This window comes from Musca autumnalis, unplaced genomic scaffold (assembly GCF_047663935.1).
Source record: "Musca autumnalis isolate F117 unplaced genomic scaffold, ASM4766393v1 scaffold_4, whole genome shotgun sequence".
Taxonomy (NCBI): domain Eukaryota; kingdom Metazoa; phylum Arthropoda; class Insecta; order Diptera; family Muscidae; genus Musca; species Musca autumnalis.
In genome coordinates this window covers 159766225-159776986 of record NW_027411977.1, presented here as the reverse complement: position 1 = coordinate 159776986, position 10762 = coordinate 159766225, and the positions used below count along the sequence as shown (strand labels likewise).

Sequence of the window (10762 nt, the reverse complement as noted above, 5' to 3'; positions counted from 1 at the left end):
TTGCCTATGCGGACGACGTTGTACTACTGATTTCCGGTAAGTTTCCGTCAACCATTTCGGAGCTTATGCAAGGTGCATTATCGGCGCTGTCGCGCTGGGCTAAGGCCAATGGCCTTGGAGTAAACCTAACCAAGACAGAACTGGTAATGTTCACGAGAAAGCGTAAGCTCGGCGTATTTGTATCACCAACACTGGATGGAGTGCAGCTTCAGCTCTCGCCCGAGGCAAAGTACCTTGGCACAATCCTGGGGGCTAATTACGTGATTCGATTCGATCGAGTATTTGCTCGTGAAAAAGATTTCGACACGATAAAAAAGCGGCATGACGAGATTCGATCGAAATCGTTGATCGAATGTTTCGAGAGTAACCGGTAATCGAACTATGAAAACCTATGTGTACCATAGGGAATATTATGAAGGTAGATGTAAAAAAAGGTGTTTTTTGAAAGCAAGAACAAAAAAAAACAAAATTATGAATGAATGAAAAATGTAAATATTTGTGGAATTTGTTGAACAATACATTCAATAATAATTTCGGAATGAAGTTGTGCTATGAAAATAAGAAAATTATTAATTCTTGCAAAATCTTTTTAACATTGTTGTAACGGATTGCTGATACATCTACCTTAATAATCCTCTCTCAAAATAAATGAGAGAGAGTTTGGTGGATGTTTTGCATTAGCCTCTCTGAGAGAATATTTCCTTTGGTAAACAACGGCGGATGAAATGTTTAAAATGTACTTCTCTTATACAATAAAGGCTATTAATATTAAATATTTTTTTTTCTTTTTTCCAGAAATGCTTATTTTTCAACTTATTTTTTAACGACTGCAAAAGTAATTTTTGGTTAATGATTGCATGCATTTTAATTCTAAATTTATCACAACTTCTCAAAACGACTGCAAAGGACTTTTCCCAATTTCTCTTGTTATATTGTCTAAAAAATGCTGCCAATTATTTACTAACATCGTTTTTCTTCTATAAAACGACAACAAACAACAATTTTTACATCTTAAACAAAAAGACAATAAGGAAATCTTTCATTTTATTTGTTTACGATAGGTAATTTGGCCTCGAGAAATTACTCGCATATTTATGCTCAATTACTCGATAATTTTACTCGATAACGAGTGTTGTCATCCCAACTTTGAGTACTCAGGTCGAAACAACTCGATATCGAATCACATAATTAGGCCCCTGGACTGTCAATTGCGATGGAACAGGAACGCTGAGGAAAGGGCGAAGAGAGGATGGATTGCACTTTATTCATGTAAGAATTCTATTGGAAAAAGTTGGGGTCTAAACCCATCGATTATACACTGGTTGTATAACACCGTGATTAGACCCATCTTATCCGATGGTTCTCTTGTTTGGTGGCACTCAATGCGCCAAAAATCGACATCCGGTAGGCTTGACAAGGTAAAAAGAGCTGCCTCGATTCTCATAACTGGAGCCACCAGGAGCACACCACAGGATGCTCTGAACGCAATGCTGAACTTAAAACCACTGAGTCTCAGCATTAAGTGTCAGGCAACTCGCAGTGCCCTACGGCTGCATGAACAGGATCTCTGGCGCGGTTGTACCTATGGGCATGGATGTATCCTGAACGAATCAGGCATAAATGTGAACCAACGCGGAAAACTGAGCGACTATATATCACCAGTCCTGAGATTTGATGATATAGACGTCGTTATACCTAGTAGAGACGACTGGAACCGCAGTAACACCCCTCTGGACGGTCTGGCTTTTTATACAGACGGTTCCAAGATGGAGGAAGGTACCGGGGCTGGCGTCTACTGTGAAATGCTATCTCTTGAGTACACCTACAGGCTAGACAGTAACTGTAGTGTTTTCCAGGCTGAAATCTTCGCGATTTGGAAGGCAGCGAAATTGATAAAAAGTTTGGATGCAGAAATCTTTGAACCGGTGACTATCTTTGTGGATAGTCAAGCGGCTCTTAAAGCCATCAAATCCTGCAACATCAAATCCGATGTCGTCCTTAAGTGTAGATCAGCCTTGGAAACGCTAACTAACGGCTTCCGGCTATGCTGGGTACCAGGACACCGCGACTATTTGGGTAATGAAAGAGCAGACAAATTAGCTAGACGAGGATCGCAGTCTACAGATCTAGCTATCGCTGACTCTATCAAACCACCCATTTGTCATTTCTTTCAAAAAATTGAAACGTTCTCTGACGAAAGAGCCAGTGAATTGTAGCATAATGAACCTAGGTGCATTGTGGCAAGATCCATATGGCCGTCTGTCAGTCAAAAGAACGAACTCTCTGTTGAACCTGAGTACTGGACACTGCTATATCAGGGCACATACCATCAAATTTGAGGATAAGGAAGAGTTAGAGACGATCGAGCACATCCTGTGTCGTTGTCCAGCCTTGGCTCGTAGACGGCATAGGTTAGTAGGTGTTCACTTTCCACCGTGTCTAATTTCTACTCAACTGTGGAACCTGCTGTGATCTACAACATCATCACAAATCTGAAGTGGCTGGGACAGCGCAACCTGAACGCGTAAATTAATTCAACTATTCTGCCTACCATTAAAAAAATAATAATAATAAATAAATAAATCGTTTTTCCTTCTCTAAAACTATTCCTCCCCTGTTAACCTTTCTTGTAATTTTATTCGTTCTTTACTTTTCCAACAACTTCCTCTTTTTAATTCTTCCCCCTATCCTCTCTGTTCCATCTCCTCTTTTCTTGCAGCTTTTTTCTACTGGATGATCACAATGGACCGGTAGGTCTCCGAGTGACGCAGTCACAAGTTAGTGGCTGCACATCCCCTAACCTAACCTATGATGCACCACAATATTCGATTAATAATTTCCAAATTGTTGGTTTTTTATGCCAATTTAATAATCAGAATGGTGGAATAATTGGTTCACTATCTTTTTGTCGTTGATTCCGACAGAAAGTATGATGTTCCTGACGTAATTGTGGAATAATCGTAATTAGTGTCCTTTTGTAACAATTGGCTACAAATTTCGAGTTTTTAAAGTTATTTTCCAGCAAATGACTATGAAAAATCATTAAGAGTTGTGTCCAGAGTACGTACAAACAGTGTTTGAATTTGCTACCAGCACAGCACTGAAATCACTAAAAATATGCTATTGCTATGCTGTGCTGTTTTCAAAAACAAAATCGAAAACTGTTGCTGTGCTATGCTGCGAACATAAAAGTAGCACAGCACATGGTCTATGCTGTGCTTCTGAAATCTTCACAGCACATAGCATAGCATAGTCATCCAAAATAAAAACGAAAACTGTTGCTGCGCTATGCTGCGAACATAAAAGTAGCATAGCACATGGTCTATGCTGTGCTACTGAAATCTGCGAAGCACATAGCATAGTCATCAAAATCAAAAACGAATGCTATTGCTATGCTGTGCTGCAGACATTTTAACAGCATAGTAAACAGCCGCAGTCAAGAAAACAAAAACGAAAGCTATTGCTGTACTGTGCTATGAACAAAATCAACAGCATAGCATCAAACATAACCCAGAAAAATGTTTGATGGCAAAGAAGTATGTATTTGAAATATAACAGAATTTGCTATTGAGCTGTGAAACCATGACTAATTGCACATTTCGATATTTTTAACACACTACTATTATTTTGACCGCAACTATTGCTCTGTTCCAGAACCTGCAACAGTCTACTATTTTTGAAATGTTGACACTTTCTTTATAAATTTGTCAAAAAATCAAAAATAGTAGATACTTTAGGTTCTGGAACAGAGAATATCTTTCTACCCTATGGATCTTTTATAGACAGACTACTTACCAAATAGCCAGTTATATAACAAACAGCAAATTGGTGGAAATATTCAACTGCTGCTCAACTATAAGAATGTATTTGTCTGAGTGCTTATGGGTACTTTACACGATATGTTTTTTACATATGTGTTGTCACTTTGCATATACATTGTGTATTGGAGAAGTGACAACTCATATGTAAAAAACATACCGTGTAAAGTACCCATTAGATACAAAAAATAAATATATTTTTACAGTAAGGAACATTTAGAATGTTTAACGGAAATTAGAAAAATACATAACGATGGCTACCCAGCAAACCAAATGTCGGATGTCCGACATATCGAAACAATTTCGGAAGCAAAATCGTTCAGATTTCGTATCGATTTCTATACGATTTTTCGTAGGGGAATTCGTTCAGATTTCGTTCCGATTTCGGAGAAAATGTCGGAAGTAAATTTCCCTTCGAATTTGCTAATGTTTTTCTTCCGATTTCGTTACGAATTCGGATCGATATGTCGGAAACAAATTTCTCTTCGCACAACAACCACCTTTTGTATATATCTAACAAGCAACATTTTAGTTTGTTGTCGAAAAACAAAATGTTTGGTGGACAATTTTGTAGAATTGTTCTCTCTGTTATGGGGTCAGGTAGATTAGAATCTGTATTTAAAGACAACAGCTGTCGGTCATAAATAATTAACGAGTCGCGTCCAAAACACTTGAGTTAAGATAAAAAGGGATGATCGTAAAATATGTAATCTTATCACTGCTACGCATTGTCTGCGTGGGGTGTATTTTTAATGTGCATTTACCCAGTAAACAATTGTTGCCGAGCGCTCTGATATTAGATTCTTTTAAGAGGTTTTCCAAAGTTTGTTCAGAAAATGTACGGAATTCTCAAAATTTCCCTCAGAAATTGAAGTGATCTTCCGCAAGATTTCGTTTAAGAATTTCTGCACACTTTCGTGCGCTTGTTTTCGAAAATGTTGCGAGTAATCTGCACATACTCTAATGGGAAATTTTGATTCGTTTCTTTCTCTCTCGGGAACAAAATTGCCGAACATTCGTCGAGAGTTGATTTAAAGAAAAGGGAGTGATTTTTTGTGTCTTCACGATATTGCTTGTTTTTTAGTTATTTTGCAGCTGTTAAGTGAATAAGACGTAACGGAACAAGTTATTTTGTGATGAAATTGGCACATGTTTTACAATAAATGAAAGTGTAAGATTGTATACACATTTTCTAAAACGTTGTTTATAATATTGTTATTTCTATTTTAGATAAATCAAATGGAAAATTTGTTCGCAAGGACTGTGCTTTATGATTTTATAAATGTGCAATTCAGTGGGCAGCAGCGACGAATACTATTTCATCATCATTGTAATAATAAAAAGTTCAACAAATATTTTAAATAAAGTTCCAACTTAATCGATGAGAAATTCGAATCGTATCCTAATAAACATTGAGCATTTTGGGAGAAATATCTAATAAGACATCAGAATAGTTTTCGATTTACGGAGAAAATATCTAGAATTCTTTTAGAATTTGTTCCGAAAATTTTCAGAATCTCGAAACAAATCTCCGAAAAGAATTCTTTTTTCTTCAGATTTTCGAATATTTCTTCAGAGTGTTATCAGAAAATCTTTCGAATTCTAAACGAATTCGTGTAGAAACTAGAATGTTCTTTCCGAATTTCCCTCGACAAAACGTTCCGAATTCTGCGAACCGCTTCACACAAATTCGGACCTGTTTTGCATGCGATTACGGCATCAGAAATGGAAACTTGTGCAGAAAATACATCCGAATTCGGTACGATCTCGGCAAAAATTGTTGGCTGGGTATGTACACAGCGTCGCCATTTTCAATTTTCTTTCGTGGCTAGGGCTTAAAATGCTAACGCCATATTAGCAATAGCACCGAATATTATATATATATCACCAGTCCTGAGATTTGATGATATAGACGTCGTTATACCTAGTAGAGACGACTGGAACCGCAGTAACACCCCTCTGGACGGTCTGGCTTTTTATACAGACGGTTCCAAGATGGAGGAAGGTACCGGGGCTGGCGTCTACTGTGAAATGCTATCTCTTGAGTACACCTACAGGCTAGACAGTAACTGTAGTGTTTTCCAGGCTGAAATCTTCGCGATTTGGAAGGCAGCGAAATTGATAAAAAGTTTGGATGCAGAAATCTTTGAACCGGTGACTATCTTTGTGGATAGTCAAGCGGCTCTTAAAGCCATCAAATCCTGCAACATCAAATCCGATGTCGTCCTTAAGTGTAGATCAGCCTTGGAAACGCTAACTAACGGCTTCCGGCTATGCTGGGTACCAGGACACCGCGACTATTTGGGTAATGAAAGAGCAGACAAATTAGCTAGACGAGGATCGCAGTCTACAGATCTAGCTATCGCTGACTCTATCAAACCACCCATTTGTCATTTCTTTCAAAAAATTGAAACGTTCTCTGACGAAAGAGCCAGTGAATTGTGGCATAATGAACCTAGGTGCATTGTGGCAAGATCCATATGGCCGTCTGTCAGTCAAAAGAACGAACTCTCTGTTGAACCTGAGTACTGGACACTGCTATATCAGGGCACATACCATCAAATTTGAGGATAAGGAAGAGTTAGAGACGATCGAGCACATCCTGTGTCGTTGTCCAGCCTTGGCTCGTAGACGGCATAGGTTAGTAGGTGTTCACTTTCCACCGTGTCTAATTTCTACTCAACTGTGGAACCTGCTGTGATCTACAACATCATCACAAATCTGAAGTGGCTGGGACAGCGCAACCTGAACGCGTAAATTAATTCAACTATTCTGCCTACCATTAAAAAAATAATAATAATAAATAAATAAATCGTTTTTCCTTCTCTAAAACTATTCCTCCCCTGTTAACCTTTCTTGTAATTTTATTCGTTCTTTACTTTTCCAACAACTTCCTCTTTTTAATTCTTCCCCCTATCCTCTCTGTTCCATCTCCTCTTTTCTTGCAGCTTTTTTCTACTGGATGATCACAATGGACCGGTAGGTCTCCGAGTGACGCAGTCACAAGTTAGTGGCTGCACATCCCCTAACCTAACCTATGATGCACCACAATATTCGATTAATAATTTCCAAATTGTTGGTTTTTTATGCCAATTTAATAATCAGAATGGTGGAATAATTGGTTCACTATCTTTTTGTCGTTGATTCCGACAGAAAGTATGATGTTCCTGACGTAATTGTGGAATAATCGTAATTAGTGTCCTTTTGTAACAATTGGCTACAAATTTCGAGTTTTTAAAGTTATTTTCCAGCAAATGACTATGAAAAATCATTAAGAGTTGTGTCCAGAGTACGTACAAACAGTGTTTGAATTTGCTACCAGCACAGCACTGAAATCACTAAAAATATGCTATTGCTATGCTGTGCTGTTTTCAAAAACAAAATCGAAAACTGTTGCTGTGCTATGCTGCGAACATAAAAGTAGCACAGCACATGGTCTATGCTGTGCTTCTGAAATCTTCACAGCACATAGCATAGCATAGTCATCCAAAATAAAAACGAAAACTGTTGCTGCGCTATGCTGCGAACATAAAAGTAGCATAGCACATGGTCTATGCTGTGCTACTGAAATCTGCGAAGCACATAGCATAGTCATCAAAATCAAAAACGAATGCTATTGCTATGCTGTGCTGCAGACATTTTAACAGCATAGTAAACAGCCGCAGTCAAGAAAACAAAAACGAAAGCTATTGCTGTACTGTGCTATGAACAAAATCAACAGCATAGCATCAAACATAACCCAGAAAAATGTTTGATGGCAAAGAAGTATGTATTTGAAATATAACAGAATTTGCTATTGAGCTGTGAAACCATGACTAATTGCACATTTCGATATTTTTAACACACTACTATTATTTTGACCGCAACTATTGCTCTGTTCCAGAACCTGCAACAGTCTACTATTTTTGAAATGTTGACACTTTCTTTATAAATTTGTCAAAAAATCAAAAATAGTAGATACTTTAGGTTCTGGAACAGAGAATATCTTTCTACCCTATGGATCTTTTATAGACAGACTACTTACCAAATAGCCAGTTATATAACAAACAGCAAATTGGTGGAAATATTCAACTGCTGCTCAACTATAAGAATGTATTTGTCTGAGTGCTTATGGGTACTTTACACGATATGTTTTTTACATATGTGTTGTCACTTTGCATATACATTGTGTATTGGAGAAGTGACAACTCATATGTAAAAAACATACCGTGTAAAGTACCCATTAGATACAAAAAATAAATATATTTTTACAGTAAGGAACATTTAGAATGTTTAACGGAAATTAGAAAAATACATAACGATGGCTACCCAGCAAACCAAATGTCGGATGTCCGACATATCGAAACAATTTCGGAAGCAAAATCGTTCAGATTTCGTATCGATTTCTATACGATTTTTCGTAGGGGAATTCGTTCAGATTTCGTTCCGATTTCGGAGAAAATGTCGGAAGTAAATTTCCCTTCGAATTTGCTAATGTTTTTCTTCCGATTTCGTTACGAATTCGGATCGATATGTCGGAAACAAATTTCTCTTCGCACAACAACCACCTTTTGTATATATCTAACAAGCAACATTTTAGTTTGTTGTCGAAAAACAAAATGTTTGGTGGACAATTTTGTAGAATTGTTCTCTCTGTTATGGGGTCAGGTAGATTAGAATCTGTATTTAAAGACAACAGCTGTCGGTCATAAATAATTAACGAGTCGCGTCCAAAACACTTGAGTTAAGATAAAAAGGGATGATCGTAAAATATGTAATCTTATCACTGCTACGCATTGTCTGCGTGGGGTGTATTTTTAATGTGCATTTACCCAGTAAACAATTGTTGCCGAGCGCTCTGATATTAGATTCTTTTAAGAGGTTTTCCAAAGTTTGTTCAGAAAATGTACGGAATTCTCAAAATTTCCCTCAGAAATTGAAGTGATCTTCCGCAAGATTTCGTTTAAGAATTTCTGCACACTTTCGTGCGCTTGTTTTCGAAAATGTTGCGAGTAATCTGCACATACTCTAATGGGAAATTTTGATTCGTTTCTTTCTCTCTCGGGAACAAAATTGCCGAACATTCGTCGAGAGTTGATTTAAAGAAAAGGGAGTGATTTTTTGTGTCTTCACGATATTGCTTGTTTTTTAGTTATTTTGCAGCTGTTAAGTGAATAAGACGTAACGGAACAAGTTATTTTGTGATGAAATTGGCACATGTTTTACAATAAATGAAAGTGTAAGATTGTATACACATTTTCTAAAACGTTGTTTATAATATTGTTATTTCTATTTTAGATAAATCAAATGGAAAATTTGTTCGCAAGGACTGTGCTTTATGATTTTATAAATGTGCAATTCAGTGGGCAGCAGCGACGAATACTATTTCATCATCATTGTAATAATAAAAAGTTCAACAAATATTTTAAATAAAGTTCCAACTTAATCGATGAGAAATTCGAATCGTATCCTAATAAACATTGAGCATTTTGGGAGAAATATCTAATAAGACATCAGAATAGTTTTCGATTTACGGAGAAAATATCTAGAATTCTTTTAGAATTTGTTCCGAAAATTTTCAGAATCTCGAAACAAATCTCCGAAAAGAATTCTTTTTTCTTCAGATTTTCGAATATTTCTTCAGAGTGTTATCAGAAAATCTTTCGAATTCTAAACGAATTCGTGTAGAAACTAGAATGTTCTTTCCGAATTTCCCTCGACAAAACGTTCCGAATTCTGCGAACCGCTTCACACAAATTCGGACCTGTTTTGCATGCGATTACGGCATCAGAAATGGAAACTTGTGCAGAAAATACATCCGAATTCGGTACGATCTCGGCAAAAATTGTTGGCTGGGTATGTACACAGCGTCGCCATTTTCAATTTTCTTTCGTGGCTAGGGCTTAAAATGCTAACGCCATATTAGCAATAGCACCGAATATTTGCAGCTTTGCCTGCTAAAATTTCTACGAAATATGTTTAGCAACAATTAACAACGGCAACATGTAGCAACAAATTTCACAAAAATATTACTAGCGATGCTGATGCTATTTGATATTGTCGCTTTAATAAAATAGCATTGGGCACGCATACTCATTTGCAGCACACATGATCACATATCAGAAAAGAGAATAAGCTACAAAGTTTCAACGGCTTAGCCATGTTTTCAGCAAACAATTGTTTTTGAGATCAGGGTTACCAGTGTAATGCATTAAAAATCACGATATTTTTGGTGAAGCTGTTCAATATATATTTTTTTTATTTTTAAACAATAATATTTATAATTAGTATTCTTTAGGTTCTACCATATGATGGAGGCAACTCTAATCAAAAAACCACCCACGGATGCTAATTCGTTCTTAGGAATTGGTCAGCCGACTGCTAAATATGTAGCGTGGTTGTCGATTATGCCTAACGCAAAAAAGATTAGGCGTAAAAAACGAAATAAGCAAAAATGTACAAAAATAAATATGCGTTCGGTTGCTTATTTAGCCGTGTGTGTCAATATTGTGTAGCAGTTGAAGTGTACAGCTAATGCTAATGTTTTTAGATGCTGACTTTAAACCGTGAAAAATGCCCATTTTTTGTTTTTCGGTAAAATATTTTTTTTTCAATTTCAGCCTACAAAATTGTTTTTTGAATTGTAAAAAGGTCTCAACTCGTTTCCCAGTTATCGACGTTTAAATTTTTTTATTTCAGATTGCATCATTTTATATATATTTTTGGCTTATTTTCCTAAAAATCACAAAACTCGTAAACATCGTAGGAAGAGGCCTCTATAAGTTGTAAAACAATACCAACACTTTTAATATCGGCTAAGAAATAACCAAGTTATGAACATGTATATTTTGGAACTTTAAAGGCCTATATCTCGGGAAGTTTGGACTCCCCCCAGACGATATATTTAATTATTGCAAAACCAAAATTATTACAAATTTTTTTTGGTATAAATAAATATCATTATT

General features: G+C 36.6%; 1 protein-coding gene and 1 long non-coding RNA gene across 2 annotated transcripts in view; one reads left to right on the top strand and one right to left on the bottom strand.

Moving 5' to 3' along the window:
* LOC141401410 (alpha- and gamma-adaptin-binding protein p34) overlaps positions 1-10762 on the bottom strand; it is an 86766-nt gene that overhangs the window by 29568 nt on the left and 46436 nt on the right. The window lies entirely within an intron of this gene.
* Positions 85-9990, top strand: LOC141401415 (uncharacterized). Its single transcript, XR_012412358.1, has 3 exons — positions 85-4989; positions 5049-9036; positions 9096-9990. It is a non-coding gene; the product is annotated as an uncharacterized lncRNA (long non-coding RNA).